At 47.3% G+C, this 21522-nt stretch overlaps 1 protein-coding gene across 1 annotated transcript in view; it reads right to left on the bottom strand.

The window, feature by feature from the left end:
* Positions 1-237: 237 nt before the first annotated feature.
* The window catches only part of LOC115895909 (vegetative cell wall protein gp1-like), a 42474-nt gene continuing 21189 nt past the window's right edge, over positions 238-21522 (bottom strand). Inside the window, exon 4 of the mRNA XM_030926456.1 lies at positions 238-1030. The gene's annotated coding sequence lies outside the window, so the exon portion shown is untranslated. The remainder of the gene's footprint in view (positions 1031-21522) is intronic.

Below are 21522 nucleotides of genomic sequence, written 5' to 3'. Positions count from 1 at the left end.
CCCACCGGACTGCAGGGTCCCAGCGCCTGCCTCATGGAGCCGTTCTTATGCACAAGTACAGTGGGAAATCAATGCAGCTTTAGCTTTACTTTGGTGCTAAATTAACTTTATAACACTTGGTTATAACATACATTAATTTTTACAGCAATTACTAAAATAACAACTCATAATGCATTCATTTACCATATTCAGAAAAGCAACTGAAAAACCAAACACACAGCAGAATTTTATGGGACCTTAGTAGTTTTTGTTAGGCTGTCAAATTATTTTAAGCTCAAAATTAAAGTAATTAAATCTGTGACTCTCAACTGGGGGAGGTGGGCACACACAGAGAGGGGAAGTTAAAATCCTTTTTTTCTTCCAAACCTCACACAGACCCACTCGGCTGGTCATTTCCATTGCTGGAATTATGTCCTGTTCCTTAGGTTCAAAACAACTGCCTTCATGCCTATGAAAAATAATGTTTCTTCCTTTCCTGAGTGATTGTGAAATGAGCCATGGTGGCAAGGTAGGCACGAACAGAGGGAAACTGAGTCCATGTCCACATTTGATGGTGGGCAAGAACAGAAGGAAATTGGGTCCACATCCACATTTGATGGTGGGTGAGCACAGAAGGTGACCAAGTCCACATCTATATTTGATGGTGGGCAAGAACAGAGGGAAACTGAATCCGTGTCCACATTTGATGGTGGGCAAGAACAGAGGGAAAGTGTGTCCAAGTCCACATTTGACGGCTAGCAAGAACAGGGGTAAGCTGGGTCCACGTCCACATTTGATGGTGGGAAAGAACGGGGGAAACTGGGTCCACGTCCACATTTGATGATGGGCAAGAACACGGGGAAACTGGGTCCACGTCCACATTTGATGATGGGTGAGACCACGGGGAAACCGAGTCCACGTCCACATTTGATGGTGGGAGAGAACAGGGAAAAACTCGGTGCACGTCCACATTTGATGGTGGCTTTTAATGCACTGCAGCCTCTGTCCCCTTGACCTTCACGAATTTTCAGGTAGTAAGAAAGCAATTTTTCTGATTGGAAAGGAGAAAACTAAGTGGCTGCAAAATAATATAATTTCCTTAAAGCAAAACGACAGAGAACCAACTTTGACTTTTTCCACATTACCTAGTAATTAGAAGACTCAGGGTTTTGTCATGTTACAGCAAATGCCATTCATTAGGGGGCAATTGGGGAAGTCAGAACAGTGTGTGCTATTCAAATTCTCAATGAATAATTAACTCAAATGAGTTCAGAGTGCTATAAAATGAAATTAATTTGTTTTTAGTTTAACCCCAAATCCCCAATCCCTTGCCAAATGATCCTCTATGTATCCTACATAAAGGACAGGGTCTTTCTGGCAGAAAACTATTAAAAGTTTTTATTTGCAGTAAGAGAAGCACGCCTTCTTATTATCAAACAGGTGTATGGCCCCCTTGCGGGGGCTCAGCCATCACCTGCATCCCCGTGTGTCATGGTGTTGCCGCACACCATTAACGCATCAAAACGGAAAAGGAAATGTAAGCGGTGTCTGCTGTCCAAAGTTCACGTCCACAACTCCTTATTAGGAAGGCACTTCTGAGCCTTTCCTCCTGCATCTGGGAGCTGCCAGCAACCCAGTTCCAGCAGAGAAAATAGCTCGACACCTCCTGCAGCCCATGGAGTCCTCTTCTTGGGACAAGGTCCCCCCAGGAGAGAGGAGCCCCCGGTAGGGTTCACACTGGAGGTCCTGGGGGTGGGTGCTGCTGGGGAGGCCATGCGGGGAGGGCTGTTCCCTGTTCCCTTCCCCTCAGGAGACAGCTGGCCAAGGTGACACAGCACCGGATGGGATTTCAGGCTCAGGGACCATGGAGCCCGGGGCTGTGGACCACACCAGCCCAAAGCCACTGCATGCCCCAGACCGGGGCTGTGGACCACACCAGCCCACGACCACTGCATGCCCCAGACCAACACGAGAAGAGTGCAGACCAACAACATCTTCGTCTACAGTGGGTGCCACGGCTATGGTTCCTAAGAGAGTCCACAGCCACTTCTACCAGGTGCCCTCCACTCTTCCCCTGGCCCAGCTGGTCACCCTGAGACAGCCTTGTCTCTAAGAACGGGGTGCGGAAGCAGGGGGAAAACACAAAATAAACCACCTGCTACTAGAAACAGCCTCGCTGTCCTCAGGGAGCCGGTCCCGGGGCCAGCCTCGCTGTCCTCAAGGAGTCGATCCCGGGGCCAGCCTCGCTGGACTCAGGGAGTCGGTTCCAGGACCCCATGGACACCAAATCCAGGCACATTCAAGCCCCACAGGTGGACCTGCTGAACCTGCATGTACAAAGAGTCGGCCCTCCGACACGTGTTTCACATGGCAGGAACACTGTATTTTCTGCGTGTACAAAGAATCAGCCCTCCGACATGCGTTTCACGCGGCAGAACACTGTATTTTCTCCCTGAGTTTGATTGAAAAAATCCACCTATAAGTTGACCCGCAAAGCTCAAGCTTGTGTTGGACAAGAGTCAACTGTATGCAATTGACACTGATTCCTACCAACAATATCCAAATCTTACCATGACCAGCACGATAAACAGAATGAGCAAAATTTAAAAACTAAAGCAGAGTTTTTTCCTGCTAGTTGGCGCACTGCGTATCCCCTGTGGGAAAGACCACACTGGCTGCTGACCAGACTCCACCGGCCTCTTCCTCCGTCCTGAGGGCATCTTCCTCCATCCTGACAGCAGCCTGGGCTCACCTCAGTCCCAGGGCGGGGGAAGGGGACGCACTGTGCACCCTCCCAGCTCTCCTCCGCCCCTTCCCTCAGGCTGGCCCAAGAGCAGCCTGGACGGTCAGGTGCTGGGGACACCGAGCTGCCCCTCCTCGGCCCACAGCTTCAGGCCACCTGTCTCATCTGTGACTGAGAAAGAGAGCTGCAGCTGAAGGCGGGAGGCGGGACACCCTGGGATCTACCCATGGCCAGGCTGAGCTGCTCTGATCACTCAAGCTTCACTTTCATCACTTGCTCTACCAAATAAACTAGAATGAAATACGCCACATCCTCCTTTCCACACACTCCCAAGCCTCCCATCCCACTTCCCGGCGCTGACCCCATAAGAACACTTTGTGCGTCTTTCCAGGTATTTTCTATCCTCCTCAAGCACAGAACCACATTCAGAGTGAATTTCTTTTTTTAAACAGAAATGGCACCAGGGCAGATGATGATTTTTTTGTACCATTTCCTTACTTTCTTGGGCATTTTCCACACCAGGACAGATGGGCTCTGCTCTCCTTCCTCCCCGCCCAAAGCTGCCTCACAGCAGCCACACACAGAGCCGTAAACCCTCGCAAGACTGTGGGTGTCCCGGGGTGCCCCACGTCCCAAAAGACAAAGGGGTCACAGATCCACATTGTCCAACAACACTTCAGACATGGCCCCGAGACTGGGAACCCTGCTGGCCAGCCCAGACCAGCAACAGAATAGAGGTGTGAGAGGTAACATCTGCACTTCTTAAAAAAAAAAAAAAAAAAAAAAGGCAGATACTCAGTGCCACATTGAAAATGGTCATGGAGGCCAGGCACAGTGGCTCATTTGTGTAATGCCAGCACTTTGGGAGGCCAAGGTTAACAGATCACTTGAGGTCAGGAGTTCAAGACCAGCCTGGCCAACACGGTGAGACCCCTGTCTCTACTAAAAATACAAAGATTAGCTGGGCATGGTGGCAGGCACCTGCAATCCCAGCTACTCGGGAGGCTGAGACACAAGATTCTCTTGAACCCTGGAAGCAGAGGTTACAGTGAGCTGAGATTATGCCACTGCAATCCAGCCTGGGTGACAGAGCAAGACTCTGTCTCAAAAATAAAAATAATAAATAATAACAAAAGAAAAAAATAGATATGCATTCCTAGTCCCTTGGAGCTGCAGCAACAAAGCTGGTGATATATTTTGGGTGTTTCTAATCAATGTTTTCCATGAGCTACACTGCAAGTCTCAACCTTGACCCTGCTACAGTAATCATCTATTACAAATTAAAACAAGAGCCATAACTCTGTCTCCTACTAAAATATTCTAATTGAGACATGTTAACAGAATACATTTCTTTGGATGAGAAAGTGTTCACCAGGGTGGGGAACAGATGGCCCACCAATTGTGCTGTGGCCCTAACCACCAAGGACTCACGAATCATCCACAGCAAGGCTGGTGACTCAAAAAGAACACTAAATTGCTCTCTGACATTAATTCTTAAACCTTGAGAAACCAAAGTTCTCTTTGTAACAGACTTGAAAAAGGATGAAGTCAGAAGAAGCTCAGCAGAGATGCACCAACCCTTACCTGGGAGAGACACCCCTTGCTAATCACGTCTGGATTAACGGATGTGCTAAAAGCATCTCTTCCAACAGGGACACAGACTGCAAACAGGAATGCCGTGAACACTTTCCCCAGATAACCCAGTCCTGACCCATCCACCCCTCAGGAGGTCCCCAGACAAGTCCAATAAGGAAATGACACCACAGCAGATTCAGGTGCAGGCAGTGAGGGTAGTGGCATCGGGGAATTCCGCCGTAAACCTTGGCAGCACGCAGGGAGGTGTACCAGCTGGACAGGTGAAGTCAAAAGTGCAGGATGATCTGGCCATTCCAAATATGCAGGGCATTCCAATTTTGTTAAAATGAAACCCAGCCTTTGAAAAGGCCCGGACTTCCCACAATGTGTGGTATTTATAGTGTGGAGGGCACTGTAGAGAAGTTATCAGAGGGGTCCTGACGGCAAGATCCACGGAGGCTCTGCCATGTGCCAGGCATGAGACAACTATTTACATAAAACACCTCATTTCACCCTACACAGAGTCCACAGACTGCTCCACAGTCTCCCAGGCAAGAGTTGGTGCATCTCTGCTGAGCTACTTCTGACTTCATCCTTTCTCAACTGCTTCATGTTTCACCCTCCACAGTCTACAGACTGCTCCACATTTCACCCTACAGAGTCCACAGACTGCTCCACATTTCACCCTACAGAGTCCACAGACTGCTCCACATTTCACCCTACAGAGTCCACCGACTGCTTCACATTTCAACATACAGAGTCCACCGACTGCTTCACATTTCACCCTACAGAGTCCACAGACTGCCCCACATTTCACCCTACACAGAGTACAGAGACTGCTTCATAGAATACTACCAAAGGGGACCATCAAATGATCCCCAAGAAGTAATGAGCGCCTTAAAAGTAAGAAAGCCAACCTCCTCCCCCTCTCTTAACTCCCTCTCCTCATTTCCGCAGAACCAAAGAAATATGAAGGGCCAGTGACGACCCACTGAAGAACGCTCTCCTGCTGGTTACACTCTGTACATAGGGAGCACAACACTGCTCCGTGCTGCGTGAGGCTACTATTCTGTACTACACTAGTACGATCTGTGTGTTCTATTCTATACTATTCCATTCTCTACGATAGAATACGACAGCTTCATTCTATACTATAAAATACTGTACTATCTGTTCTATTCTATTCTATTTTCTTCTATACGGAAAGGAGTTAGCCAGCTTGCTTTAGGCAGACAGTAAGGGAAGGGTCCCAGAGAGCCTCCAGCCCATGTTTTGTGCAGATAGGGGGACTTGCACGGGGGGCTCGCCTAAACATGCTCATAGCAGACTAAGGGTCCCCATGCACACGGAGGAATGGGGTGGAACCACCAGAAATTTGCTCCTTAGACAGGGAGCCCAGCCCCATCAGATTCTATATAAAAGCCCTTGCAGTCAACTGGGAAGGGGGCGACCAGCAACCTGCTCTCAGGACCCCTCTGTTCGCTCAGAGCTTAACTTTTAGCTTAATAAGTTCCACTGCACTCACTCTTCGATGTCCCCGTGCCTGTTTCTTCCTGGTCGGAAGACAAGAACCTGGACCCAGCTGAGCTAAAGAGCAAAACTCCTGCATCAGTGCTACAGAACACTATCCTCTGTGTTCTGTGTCATGCGACTCTACTATTCCACACCACACTACGTAATATTAATACTATGCTGTGTGTTCTAATCTAGACTCTATTATGCTATGCAATACTCCGTCATTAGTTCAACTGTATACTCTACAATACTATCCCACTTGTTCTATTCTAGACCATGTAATACTATTTGTCCTATTGTATACTATACTACATAATGCTACACGTTTTCTTCTATTCTATGCTACCCTATATAACATTGTACTATTTGTTCTATTCTGCGCTACTCTATAGAATTCTATTCTGTTTTTTTCCATTCTATACAATACCTTGCATCATTTTACCATGTTCCACGATACTAGAGTAGGGTCAGTTATACTTTCATAATCTCTTTTCCAAGCTCTTACCCAGTAAGAAATGTGATGTTTTACTATGCCTCACATAAATGCACATTTCATGATAATCAATGCCATTTCCTATGGTTATAGAATTCTGTCTCTATGATTCTATTGATACGGCTTCTTTGGGCTTTTCTGTAAGTCCTCTGCAGTGTCTGGTTTCCTAGTGAAAAGATGACTAAGGTCCCGATAAGATCCTACAAAACCAGCATTCACACAGGCTCACCTGTGTGCGCACTGCTGGACTCCGTGTTGAAGGAGTGACAGGAAGACAGACGGCTGTCGGTGGATGGAAGGCAACAAACACAGAGTAGATTCCAGAACTGAGACATGTACCAAGGCTCTGGCACAGCTGAGGGTCGATCCCAATTCGAGCCTCTCACAGAAAGTCAGAGGAGACTTAGCACAAAGAGCATGGAACTTTGCTTTCATAAAGCAAATGCTTACCATCCACTGTGAGGAGCTCAAGGAGAAATGGCAGTAGGCTCTACTAATAACTACTGCTTTAAAAAATGGAAGGGGGCTGACTCTGTTTTTGGACTCAGCCCGCCTGCACCCAGGTGAAGTAAACAGCCATGTGGCTCACACAAAGCCGGTTTGGTGGTCTCTTCACACAGATGCGCATGTCATTTTGGTGCCGTGACTCGGATCAGGGGACCTCCCTTGGGAGATCAATCCCCTGTCCTCCTGCTCTTTGCTCTGTGAGAAAGATCTACTTACGACCTCTGATCCTCAGACCAACCAGCCCAAGGAACATCTCACCAATTTTAAATTGGGTAAGCAGCCTCTTTTTACCATCTTCTCCAACCTCTCTCACTATCGCTCGACCTCTTTCTCCTTTCAATCTTTGCGCCACCCTTCAATCTCTCCCTTCTCTTAATTTCAATTCCTTTCATTTTCTGGTAGAGACAAAGGAGACACGTTTTATCCACGAACCCAAAATGCCGGCGCCGGGTCATAGACTGGGGAAGGCAGCCTTCCCTTGGTGTTTAATCATTGCAGGGACGCCTCTCTGATTACTCACCCACGTTTCAGAGGTGTCTGACCACGCTGCAGGGACGCCTCCCTTGGTCCTTCACCCTTAGTGGCAAGCCCCGCTTTTCTGGGGGAGGGGCAAGCACCTCGACCCCCTTCTCTCCCTGTCTCTACCCCTTCTCTGCTTTTCTGGGGGAGGGACAAGCTCCCCAAACCCTTCTCTCCCTGTTTCTACCCCTTCTCTGCTTTTCTGGGGGAGGGGCAAGAACCCCGACCTCTTAATTTTGCACCCCAGTCCATTACTTCCACTCCCCGACCCCTTTCCTGCTTTTCTGGAGGGCAAGAACCCCCGAACTCCTTCTGTGTCTCTACTCTCTCTTTTCTCTGGGCTTGCCTCCTTCACTATGAGCAACCTTCCACCCTCCGTTCCTCCTTCTTCTCCCTTAGCCTGTGTTCTCAAGAGCTTAAAACCTCTTCAACTCACACCTGACCTAAAATCTAAATGCCTTATTTTCTTCTACGATGCCGCTTAACCCCAATACAAATTCAACAGTAGTTCCAAAGAGCCAGAAAATGGCACTTTCGATTTTTCCATCCTACAAGATCTAAATAATTCTTCTCCTAAAATGGGCAACTGGTCTGAGGCGCCTGACGTCCAGGCATTCTTTTACACATCGGTCCCTCCCTAGTCTCTGTTCCCAATGCAACTCGTCCCAAATCTTCCTTCTTTCCCTCCTGCCTGTCCCCTCAGTCCCAACCCCAAGCTTCGCTGAGTCTTTCCAGTCTTCCTTTTCTACAGACCCATCTGACCTCTGTCCTCCTCGCCAGACCAAGTTAGGTCCCAATTTTTCCTCAGCCTCCACTATAATCCTTTTATCACCTGCCTTCCTCACACCCGGTCTGGCTTACAGTTTCATTCCTCGACTAACCCTCCCCCACCTACCCAGCAATTTCCTCTTTAAAAAGTGGCTAGCGCTGAAGGCATAGTCAAGGTTAATGCTCCTTTTTCTTTATCCGACCTCTCCCAAATCAGTTAGTGTTTAGGCTCTTTTTAATCAAATACAAAAACTTAGCCCAGGTCATGGCCTGTTTAGCAGCAACCCTGAGACACTTTTCAGCCCTAGACCCTGAAAGGTCAGAAGGCTGTCTTATTCTTAATATATATTTTATTTTATTACACAATCTGCTCCCGACATTCAATAAAGCTCCAAAAATTAAATTCCAGCCCTCAAACCCCACAACAGGACTTAATGAACCTCGCCTTCAAGGTGTACAATAATAGAGTAGAGGCAGCTAAGTACCAACTTCTTTCTAAGTTGCAATTCCTTGTCCCCACTGTGACACAAACCCCAGCCACATCTCCAGCACACAAGAACTTCCAAATGCCTGAACCACAGCTGCCAGGGGTTCCTCCAGAACCTCCTCACCCAGGAGCTTGCTACAAGTGCCGGAAATCTGGCCACTGGGCCAAGGAATGCCCGCAGCCCGGGATTCCTCCTAAGCGGTGTCCCGTGTGTGGGACCCCACTGGAAATCGGACTGCCCAACTCGCCCAGCAGTCACTCCCAGAGCCCCTGCAGCTCTGGCCCAAGGCTCTCTGACTGACTCCTTCCCATACCTTCTCCGCTTAGCGGCTGAAGATTGACGCTGTCCCATCGCCTCGGAAGCTTCCTGGACCATCACAGACGCTTTGGATAACTCTTACAGTGGAGGGTATACGCCCAGATGGCCTGAAGTAACTGAAGAATCACAAGAAGTGCAAATGCACTGCCCCGCCTTAACTGATGACATTCCACCACAAAAGATATGTAAATGACCGGTCCTTGCCTTAAGCGATGACATTATCTTGTGAAATTCCTTTTCCTGGCTCATCCTGGCTCAAAAAGCTCCCCCACTGAGCATCTTGTGACCCCCACTCATGCCCGCCAGAGAACAACACCCCTTTGACTGTAATTTTCCTTTACCTACCCAAATCCTATAAAACGGCCCCACCCTTGTCTCCCTTCACTGACTCTCTTTTCGGACTCAGCCCGCCTGCACCCAGGTGAAATAAACAGCCACGTTGCTCAAAAAATAAATAAATAAATAAATAATAAATAGCAACCGGGCGCGGTGGCTCAAGCCTGTAATCCCAGCACTTTGGGAGGCCGAGACGGGCGGATCATGAGGTCAGGAGATCGAGACCATCCTGGCTAATACGGTGAAACCCTGTCTCTACTTAAAAATACAAAAAACTAGCCGGGCGACGAGGCGGGCGCGTGTAGTCCCAGCTACTCGGGAGGCTGAGGTAGGAGAATGGCATAAACCCGGGAGGTGGAGCTTGCAGTGAGCTGAGATCCGGCCACTGCACTCCAGCCTGGGTGGCAGAGCAAGACTCTGTCTCAAAAAATAAATAAATAAATAAATAAATAAATAATGGAAGGAGAGGGTACATTTTCACATGGGCCATGTGGGAAGTTGGCTGGACCTGCGACTGGACCTGCCACTCGGTCTGCTACTGGACTGCTAACAAATGCTGCAGATTTTTATGGAGAGAAAAGTACAGTGCGTCTCAGAGCAGCTGTCCCAGCTCTGGATGAAGCCGGCAGAAAAAGGAAGCAGCAGAGACGCTGGTATCATTCAGTGGGCAGAGTCAATGACCCCCCTCTAAGTCCAGCAAAGCTCAACCTGCATGTCTGCAACTAGAAATACCAATCGTAAGCCAGACCTCCTGGCGAATACCATTGATCCGCTGTAATTCTGTGTGGTGTGCTATGTCCCATGTACAGGAAATCATTCACAAAGCCTTTAACCAGGAAGTACTAACATGACTTTTAATGCAATGTAACAGCTTTGCACCCATTTAACATATATTTAACCCCAGTAGTATATTTAAATATATATATTTTATAGAACATCAGGCATGTTTACCTAATGGCTCGAACTTTCACAATGTCTCTCTCCCTGAGAGGACAGCGGAGGATCCCATGCACTGTCTCCAGGAACATGCCCCTCCCAGAGAGGATTCACAAATCCAATGTGCACATGCATGCATGCACAGACACATGTCTCACACACACATACACATGCACACGCACACCTACATGCAATACATACATTCACACATGCACACACATTCACATAATCACATAATACCAACACTTAACACATGCAGACACATACACACAACACTCAAACACACACGCACAAGCATATGCACAACACTCAAACACACACGCACAAGCATACGCACAACACTCAAACACACATGCATATACATACACATTCTGACACACATATATATGTAAATGCGTAGACATAACATGCACAAATATACATGTATAACTATACACACACGAGCATCCATGCATGCCTACTTGCACATATGTGCAGTCGTGCCTAAACATGTAACACATGCACACACATACATGCAACACAAATACACATGCACACATATACACATGCGTGCACATGTACATTACACATAAAGGCACACATACATGCACAACACATAGACATGCAATACACACTTTCATACACAGAAATGCAAACACACATACATATATACACCCCTCAAAGACCCCATTATTCAATTCTAAACAAAGCGGTTTATCCCCCAAATATACCTTCTCATAATTAATAAGCTCTACTGCACATTTCTTCTTTCAAATACTGAGGTCTCACACACAGCACACACACATTTTTACTCCAATACGTGTGAACATATAAATAGAAATAGGCACACGTGCACGAAGACCCTCTTCTGTAAAGGTATTCTCAAACTTGAACTGAACGAATTCTGCTAATTCTAGTCAGAGTCAGCAAAGATATATGTTTGACCTCGGAATGAATATACTCGTTCTTTTCGTTACCCCTGGCAACAGCAACAAGGTAAAACAAAGTGTGTGATACGATACCACTTATTCAATCCCACTTCCTGGGATCTGACCCGCTTGTAATAGCGTTCCTGTCTGAGTGATTTCCTTCTGACTCAAATCATGAGATGATTTCTTCCCTTCCTGCTTTCTCTTTCCCAGGCCTTTTCACTGCCCTTATATCATCTCGGAAACTACATCACAGTTGTCAAAATGGAAGGCAAAGAAACAGCCTTAGGAGAGAATCCCACAGTGGAATGGACTCGAGAGAGGAAAAAATATTCTTTTGGAAAATGTACGAAAGGAAAAGTCAAGAGGCCTGGGTTCCCTCTCAAGACAGAAACAGACGTCGGCAAAGCAGGTCGCTCAGCACAGTTCAGCTCTGTGTATGAAACAGATTCTAGCCCTTGTCCCTGTTTCATGATGTTGCAGTGAAGGAAACAAAACAGACAAAGGGCACAGGCTGAAGACAAGGGTTTTAAAAGGGTGACTTTTAAAATGTGCACCTGCTTTTCAAGGGCACAATGAGGACACTTCCAAGTATATTAAAGCTGATTTATAAGAGACGGGTATAAAGACTCTACAAGGTCATTAGACTTTAGGCTTACAAAGAAAACAAATCACATTCTCCTAGCATCACGAGTCAGGTGTTCCACAAATGCTAAGAATGGCCCCGCAACGGGATCCACTATGAGGGGTCAAAACATAACTCATGAAGCGTGACCAAGAGCTCCTATAATCTGATTTCTAGGAATCTAATCTTAAACATCCTCAGAGCTGGCACATCACAAAAATACAGAGCTCCAAATGCCGTAACACAAGCGCTAACAACACCTAGTTAAAAATGTACGAGGCATTTCAGGCAAAAATCTCAGAATCAGAAGAACACAAGTTTTACAAGTTCTTCAAAAGCTGGTGCTGGTTGAGGCTCTTCTGCAGACTTCAACAAAAGACACGCTAGAATTAGCCATGGACGGGAACCCTGAGGCAACACGCAGTGTTCGGAAAAGCACAAGGCCTGCTCTGGGCTTGAGACGCCTGGGAACTTTCTCTGGACCACATCGAGTGGATGACTTTGAGAACTCACAATAACCAACAACCAGTCCATGAACAGCGAAAGACGACTGCAGCCTCCCTGGGGACCTGGCTCCATGCCTGCCCCCTTTCTTCCTGATACCTTTGCCCTTCCTGGCTCCCTCCTCCTCCTGGAGAAGCTCTGGGTTCAGGCCCCTCCCCGGCTGTGTCTTGGTCCATGGCTGGCTGCCCGTGTGAAGCACCAGGCCTTGAAGGGCCATCTCCACCTGCTCCCTGCGCTTCCCACCCACTTCCGCCGAGACCCCCAAGCTCTGGCTGCTCTCAGGGATCAGGGCACCCAGGCTCCCCTCGCAGGCTCCAACTGGAGTCCTGCCCGCTGGTTTTCAGCAACACTTGGGACTTTCTCCTGGAAACTCTCGGCTCTGGGCTTTAGTGAACTGCGCCATCCAGCTCTTCTCTGGACTCTAAGCAGGACCTTTTCTGGGTCTTCCAACCCTTCCTCCATTTCCAAATGTGGGCTTTCCTTTGGCCTCCTCCCTCCAGACATGTACGCCTCACACTCTGGCTACTTGACCTGCACTTCTACCTAAGAGGCTCCCAAATGCACCCTGCTCCAGATTTTCCCCAAGCCTCCTCCTGTATTTCCAAACTCGCAGCTTGCAGTGGTGTCTCTAAGTATCTCCGAGTCAGATCCACACTTGCTTCTCCTCCTGATTTCCGGCAAAGCGCAACGCCGACCACGGGGTGCAGACTCGCAGCTTCATCCGCCTTCCTGCACTCCCTCTTCCCCTCCTGACCCAGGCACCGAATCCCTCAGCTCACTGGCTGCCTTCTCTCCTCCTCTCGCCAGGGCGAGTGCCCTGTATGAGACTGCTCTGTCCCCCCCCCCCCCCGGCTCCAGGGCATGCCGCACATCAGAGGCGCGATTCTCTCCGAAACCCTCAGTGGCTCCCTAGTATCCGACAGGTAAGGACTTCCACATTCTGGCCCCAATCTCACTTTCTGGCCTCAGATATGCACATGTATATTTTATCTATGCAAAGAGAGCACAGGCCTCACACCTGCTCTCATTCCTGGGCTCCTAGCTCCTCCTGAAGGCGCTCTATGAGGTACCTATGCACTTTCCAAACACTAACTGAATATGCACTTGGAGAACACTTACTTGAGAATTTGTGGCATTGCTGGATAACGTGGACAGAGTGAGAACTACACAGATGTGTGGATGCTGCCTTGCCCAGACTTCACTTACCCAGACACTCCCAGATGCTCAAGGTGACCAGCCCCATTGGCAGCACAGACAGGCTCAGGCTGCACCCCCACAGCTGGGCCCCGCGAGCTGAACTATAATCATGAAGCAGCTGTTTGCTCCTAAATCTGTTTATGCCGGTGTACTTGTTACACATTACTGAAACCAATAAAGTATGACTCCAAAGAGACAATCATTGTATGAAAACTAAGTTGGATGCCTTTCAAAGACTTCATAGAGGGGAAATTTTTTTTCGTTTTAATCTTTTCTAAATTGCTATCAAATTAGGTATGGGCAAAAAATAAACACAGTGTTTGAGGAAATAATTTTTAAAGGTTTCAAATCTAACATATCTTGTTTCTCTTGTGTTGCCTGCCCATTCTCTTCTAGAAGAATCAAAACTGTGGCAGGCCTGCGATGGCTGTGGTTGAGGAAAGAGCCACACCCACAGCCAGTAGAACCACGCTCAGCAGCAGCCTAGCCCCGCGTGGAAGAGGCGTGAACACTCTCGGGAGAGGTGGATGCGCACTAACCGTTCCCAGCTCTGATCTCTTTGATTCACTGAATATGGTGACTGGTTTTATCTGAACGTCAGACAAAAGGGTATCTATGCCCAGGAAAGACTCTAAACACTCTGGACCCTGCTGGGGCAGATGGTGACCGTGACCCAGTGATACCACTCTCCAGTGGGCAGCCAGCCCAGTCTCCTAATCGTAAAGGACATTCATAGCAACACTAGGAAAAAGAAACGCTACTGTTCTGACCCGGAAAACAGAAATTTAAAACATTAAATATACATGTTCTAATTAAGAGGCCGATGGACCGGGCGCGGTGGCTCACGCCTGTAATCCCAATCCCTTGTAAGGCCGAGGTGGATGGATCATTTGAGGTCAGGAGTTCAAGACCAACCTGGCCAACATGGTGAAACCCCATCTCTCCTAAAAATACAAAAATTACCCGGATGTGTTGGCGGGCACCTGTCATCCCAGCTACTTAGGAGGCTGAAGCAGGAAAATTGCTTGAACCCGGGAGGTGGAGGTTGCAGTGAGCTGAGATCGCGCCACCACACTCCAGCCTGGGCAACACCTTCTCAAAAAAAGTAAAATAAATAAAATAAAATAAAATAAAATAAAATAAAATAAAATAAAAGGCAGACAAACAAAAGGAGATTTCCTCTGATCTTAAAAACAGAAGTATTTGTTTCACAGCCTGGATAATTGAAGATCTGCATAGAAATCACCTTGGGCCCCACCCTCCCTCACAACAGACTGGGATAGAGGGAAGGAGGGCAGGAGGTGGGCCCCTTGTCCACGAGAGGCTCCTCCCGCCCCGTCCCCTTCCTCAGGAGGGCGGCCTGCCCAGCGCAGGCTCCGTTCTCCCCAGGTAAGACCCCGGCGTCTCTACAGGAACACCCACCTCCCTTCCCTGCAATCCACTCCAGCTGCTCACGGCCAGTCAAGGGGGGCGCTCTTCAGAGAGGAACAAACGGCTTCGGGGAGAGCCTGAACTCCCACATCCCAGGTGTGGTTTGCCAGGGAGCACAGAAGAAGGATGCAGGTTCCGAGAAGGAGGAGGCGCAGGAGGACGACGAGAGAGACAAGAGAGACAAGAGAGGCCGCCCAGCAGCGGGCTGAGCGCAGGATCTAGCTGAGGCCTCCTGGGGAGGGGCAGAGGCAAACCTGCTGCTGCTTCTAGGCTGCTCGGGAGGATACAAGCTCGGAAGGGGCTGCAAGGCAGGACTCGCTGAGGAGCAGTCATGTGGATGCCCCGCCTCTCACACGGCACACACTGACAACATGCAGCTCACAAACAACACAACACGCATGTACAATGCGCTTATACAACACTCACAACACACAATGCACACAAACACACACAACCTATACAACACATACCCAATACATGCAACTCACAACACAATAGGCATTTATAACACACTCACGCAACACATCACCAATACATCCAACTCACAACACATGTACGTACAACACATTCATACACACATACAGCGCACGTAACTCACATACAATACAACACGCACCTACAATGCACTCGTACAGCACTCATACATACACAACACACAACTCATATACAACATGCACATGCAACACACTCATACAACACACAACACTCATACAACACACAACATAACACGCACACACAACACTCACACAACATACACACCATACATACAACTCACCACATACACAAACAACACATTTATACAGCTCACGTACAACACATGCAACTCACGTTCAACACAACATGCACGTACAACACACACAACACACGCAACTCAATGCAACATTCACGTACAACACACTCATACAACACAACACTCATACAACATACACACAATACATGCAACTCGCAACACAACATACACATACAACACACTCATACAACACATGCAACTCACGCACAACACAACATGCATGTACAACACACTCATGCAACATATAACACATACAACATACACACAACACATGCAACTCAACACAAATACATGTAGAATGCACTCACAACACACAACACTCATACAACACACAACACATGCAACTCACAAACACACGTACGACACACTCATACAACACACAACACTCATACAATCAATGCAGCTGAACACAATATACACACACAACACACATACAACCCATGCAACTCACATACAACACAACACACTCATACAACACATTCATACAACACACACTGTACAGATTCTAAGTATGAAATACAAAACAGTACACGCACGGTTTCTAAAGTATGATGAAAGCCTTTTTCAAAAAGGTCGTCCAACATCCAAACTGGTACCATGTCCTCATTTTCAGCTGCTGTTCAGATTCAAGCATTTTTATCATCCGCTCTATGAATTATAATAATACAGCATACACCCATTTTTCATTTTACACCCACTTTGGTGTGGGGTGCTCCAAAACAGGGGCCAGGAGCCTCAGAGTCGTCCCTCGGAACAAAACACAACCCACACTCAGAGGCCAGGAAGGGAACTCGGGGGGCGACACACACTCTCTCATCTGCAGAGCTCTGCTTCAATTACTTCACACGGAACCGGAGCCGGAACGGGGTTGGTGAGGTACAGACATGGCACACCGAGACGAAACTGGCAGGTGGAGAAAGATCGGCCAAAATCCAAGGAAAAATGCTGAACATTTTCCACAAGTAGTTCACATAACAGATGATACGCGGGCTACTGAAAGTTTATTGAGAGGGGTCTTGCTCCAAAGAAAAAGTTCTCTCCCAAGGTTATCGAAGATTCACAGCAGACACCTGCCCCCAACACACCATCTGCTGAGGGCCTATGAGTCAAAAAGAAGATAAGACAGAAATAACAGTGCAGGGGGAGGAGAGCGGGAGGGCACCGAGAACTCGGAACCAAGTGAAGTGATGGGCGGACACTGAATGCCTGACTCCAGAGTTGTCAACTCAGAAAACAAGTCTGTTTAAGTCCGTAGTAACAGTGTGAGTGCTTTCACTGAACCTGCACTCAACACTGGAGAACCTCCCTGTGTTATGAAGACGATCTGAAAAATAACATGAATTCACAATGGAGAGTGATGATTCAGCCACAGAAAATAAAACTGATAGAATCCACTGCAAGTCACACTGTGTCTTTCTTTAAGGTTGCTTTATGGTGCAGAAAAGAGGCAGCTTGAGATCTAAACTACTTAAACTGGCAGACACCTTGTTTCCCTGAATTCTCACAACCGTGGCACCAGCTAGGGTAAGACAGAGTGGCTTTCAGAGCTTCCAGAACAGCAGAACAGATCAATCATAAATATGCAAAAGTCGTCTGAAGACAGAGTTAATATTCCACGTTTTCGCTTAAACTAGTCATGTGATTTCCAATAAGTGGGAAACATTCACACCAATTTTTATAAGACAGTTCAATGTGAACACATAGTACAGAACACTATCTTCGTTTCGGAATTTATTGATTTAATATGACAATTTCAATTGTCTTTAGGGATTCCTGATATTGGATGCTCATCTTTATTAATAATGAGCTACCCATTTTCTGACTGAGGAAAGGGAAAGTTGTCACTGCCTAACAGCAATACTCAAAACAGCCTCTATGAAAGGAAAAGGTATATCTGTGTGCACACACATGCATACACATGCATACACATACCTAAACATGCACACAAGCGTGTGCATATGTGCACACACACATACACGTGTATGCACGTGCACACGTGCATGCACATGTACACATGTGTGCATACATACATGTGCATGCACACATATGCACATACATGCATACACACGCATATACGCACACACACAAACACATATACACACGTACGCATGCACACATACATGCATATACACCTGCACATGGACACGCGTACACACACATACACACATGCACACACATGCATGTGTACATGCATACGTAGGTATCATCTCAGGTATGTGGATTCAAAATTCTGATGCAAACAAGAATAATCACAAAACAAGGTAGGGTGTCAACAAGTGAGAAGTGAGATGGAAGTTCTGGAATGTTCCAGAGACGATATGGGGAAGGTCGACACAGCACATAAACATCCTACCCGTTTTAAACGAGACCATTCCTGCCAACATCGGCCTGGATTAAGATGATTTCATTGACATAAGGAACAGAAAATATAATACTTGTTCTAATGAGATTCTCTAACCATTAGATTATTTTCACAATGATAAGTAATCACTAAATAACTTTCTCTCAAGGGTCGAAAAATAAAACTAAGATAACAAAAGAAAGTCACAGTCCTGACAGGTTTATCATGCAAATCACAGCTGTGAAAATAAAGCATGTTTTTGAGGCTATGCCCTCCTCAAATATCCTTTATGGAATTTTGTACCAGTAATGGCTGGTAATTAATTGTTATACCAGGTGGAAAAGTATATCATTTGGGGTACATGAAGTAAACATGTAAAGAGAAATGACCACACACACCCGAAACCAGGTCTCATTTCACAACTGTTTCCTACGTTAGATTTGCTGAATTTACTTCATGAGGTGCCTCGAGGAGAGAAAGCAGAGCTGGGATCTGCCCCGAGGCTGCTTCGGGAAGAGCTGGATGGGCACCAAGCCCCTCAGACCGAGGGCTGAGCTGCGTGGCTATGACCCCATCACTACGGCTCCCCAAGCGTGTGTCCCTGTGTGTCACGCAAACCCCTGCCACACAGATGACACACGCCACACGCCTGACACAGGCTCAGCACACAGGGAGCGATCAGTAAGTGGTGACTAGAGAGAAGTGACGGCCTTCAGCGTGGACGGAGAAAACAGGTCACAGACTCACAGAGGAAACGTCACAGATCCACAGACGGAGAAAACACCACAGACGCATGGACGAAGGAAACAGACCAAAGACGCACGGAGGGAAGAAAAGCACCACAGACGCACGGAGGGAGGAAAAGCGCCACAGACGCACGGACGAAGGAAACGCCACTGACACGCGGACGGAAGAAATGCCACAGACGCATGGATGGAGGAAACGCGACAGAGGCACGCTTGGAGAAAACAGGCCAGAGACCCACGAATGGAGGAAACGCACCACTGAGGCACGCACGGAGAAAATAGGCCACAGACGCACGAAGGGAGGAAACGCCACAGACGCACGAACGGAGGAAACAAGGCAGAGACGCGCACACACCAGTGTGGAACGTGGGACAGGAACGTCCCGGCCATGCACCGTCCACTCCCACTAGGGACTTCCCACCCCAGAGCACTCAGGATGGCTGTGGAGCTCCTTCCATCCACCCCAGAGGTGAAGCTGGGGAGCCAGAGATGAGCAGGTTCACGTCCATCAAATGCAGCTGCAATCCCTGTAGTAACTGGAGGTCACCATTAAACAGAAGGGCACCTCACTTGGAATAAAAGCACTCTGCATAAAGGAACTCAAGATTGGCCGGAGACTGCTTAGAAACCATCACAATCATTCTTGTTGGTGACAGTGAAGCTTCAAGAGTGGTCACTTTTCCTGTAGAAACGCCACAGAGGTGATTCCTGGAACTCATTTAGAATATTTCTTTCCCGGAAACCACACAACCAAGAGTTTCCTAATGCCGTCTCTTGGCCAGAAAGATTCAGATTTCTGATGAAACTAAACCCTGGCCAGCCTCCTGATTCTAGAAGACGCTGTACAGAAAAACTAACTCAAAGGGGTTGCATTTCTTTTGTCATCCATGACACATAAAAAAAATTTTAATATACAAAAAATGTAGGAATTGTACAGTGACTGCCCATGTATCTACCCCCTGGATCACAGATGAGATGTTAAATGTAAAGTTCTAAAGGTTCCCAGCTAAGGAAATGTGCAGTGTAAACCTCTACCTGGTTAGAACCAAGGGGAATGGAATGAGCTTTCCCCGGCCTTGCTGCTCAGCTGGGAGGGGCTGCCACAGCTCAGCCACCCCACGCCAGAGCACACAGGATGGCTGTGGAGTTCCTGCCACCCACTCCAGAGGTGAGGCTGGATCCCCAATCGTGGTGTTAAGAGTGAGCCAGCCGGGCGCGGTGGCTCAAACCTGGAATCCCAGCACTTTGGGAGGCCGAGATGGGCGGATCATGAGGTCAAGAGATCGAGATCATCCTGGCTAACATGGTGAAACTCCATTTCCACTAAAAAAAAAAATACAAAAAACTAGCCGGGCGAGGTGGCGGGCGCCTGTAGTCCCAGCTACTTGGGAGGCTGAGGCAGGAGAATGGCATAAACCCGGAAGGCGGAGCTTACAGGGAGCTGAGATCTGGCCACCGCACTCCAGCCTGGGCAACACAGCGAGCCTCCGTCTCAAAAAACAAAACAAAACAAAAAAAAAGAGTGAGCCAGCCTTTAGAGGCCATGTGGTCTATACTTGAATAGAAAATGTTCCAGGAAACCAAAGATTCCAATGCCTGTGATGAATTCTTAACCATTTGAAACCCAGGCTCCTCATCTATAGAAAGAGAACAATGCTCTCTCCTGGGAAAGCATTTCAGAAGGACGAAAAAGGATCCACATGAGAGCAGCTGAAAACTACAAGGCACCTGCAATTATAAGATTTCTTCTCTATCTTTGTTTTAAGGAATGTCAGCATTCTAAATATTGCACTTCATTCCACATCACCTTTCAGGAGCAAATCATAACGATCAAAACTATCAGCAGAATCCCTACCAGCTCAGTCACCGCGTGCTTCTTCTCCCTGCATGAGAATTCCTGCAGAACGATGGGACCATCCAAGAATGGCTCCCTGCCATCAGGTGCCCATACTCCTTCCCCAGAGAGCTATTCCTGTACTCATGGGGCATGGGAAACCTGTATAAAGCCACCAGAAAGTCCTTGTTGGACTTACACACTTCCCAGAAGGGCTGATTTTATCCAGAATCCGAACTGTGTCAAACACTAAACCTAAGAAATCATCAAGAAACCAAGGAAATGTAAGGCCATCTCCTGCCCCGGGTGCATGGCTACTAGGGAAGAAAGAGAAAATGAGACATGAAAGGAAACTTTTAAGATATTCAGACCATCACTGGATGATTCCAGGAACCCATTACAGATCATTGCTGTTCCTAATAACAGGAAAGAAATTCTAAAATTCCAACAGGCATGGTGAGTCCCTCACTTGCATGAAATCAAAATCATGCATTACTATCTTCAAAAGGACAAAAGAAAAACTCTACTTCCTCTTCAGATTAATTTGTGTACAAATAACTTAAGTGAGAAAATCTTAATGTCTGGACTGTGATATCAAGAGCAAAATAACCCCAAGCTTCCCAATTAAAAGATATAGACGGGCTGAGTGGATTTAAAACAAGAAAAACCAACTCTATGCTGCCTACAAAAAACTCACTTCAGCCGTAGAGACACACATAGACTACATGTAAAGGGATGGAAAAACAGGTTCCACATTAATGGAACTCAAAAGTGAGCAAGAGTAGCTATATTTATTTCAGACCAATCACAATTTAAGTCAAAAACTGTAAAAAGGAGACAAAAAGGTAATTATGTAATAAAGAGATCAACATAGCAAGAGGATATAACAATTACGAGTGTATGTGCACCCAACAACAAAGCACCCAGATATATAAAGCAAATATTAGTAGACCTAAATAGAGAGAGAGG

The sequence above is a fragment of the Rhinopithecus roxellana genome, unplaced genomic scaffold (genome assembly GCF_007565055.1).
Source record: "Rhinopithecus roxellana isolate Shanxi Qingling unplaced genomic scaffold, ASM756505v1 contig3697, whole genome shotgun sequence".
In the NCBI taxonomy this organism is placed as follows: Eukaryota; Metazoa; Chordata; class Mammalia; order Primates; family Cercopithecidae; genus Rhinopithecus; species Rhinopithecus roxellana.
This window is presented reverse-complemented; position numbering and strand designations above follow the sequence as displayed.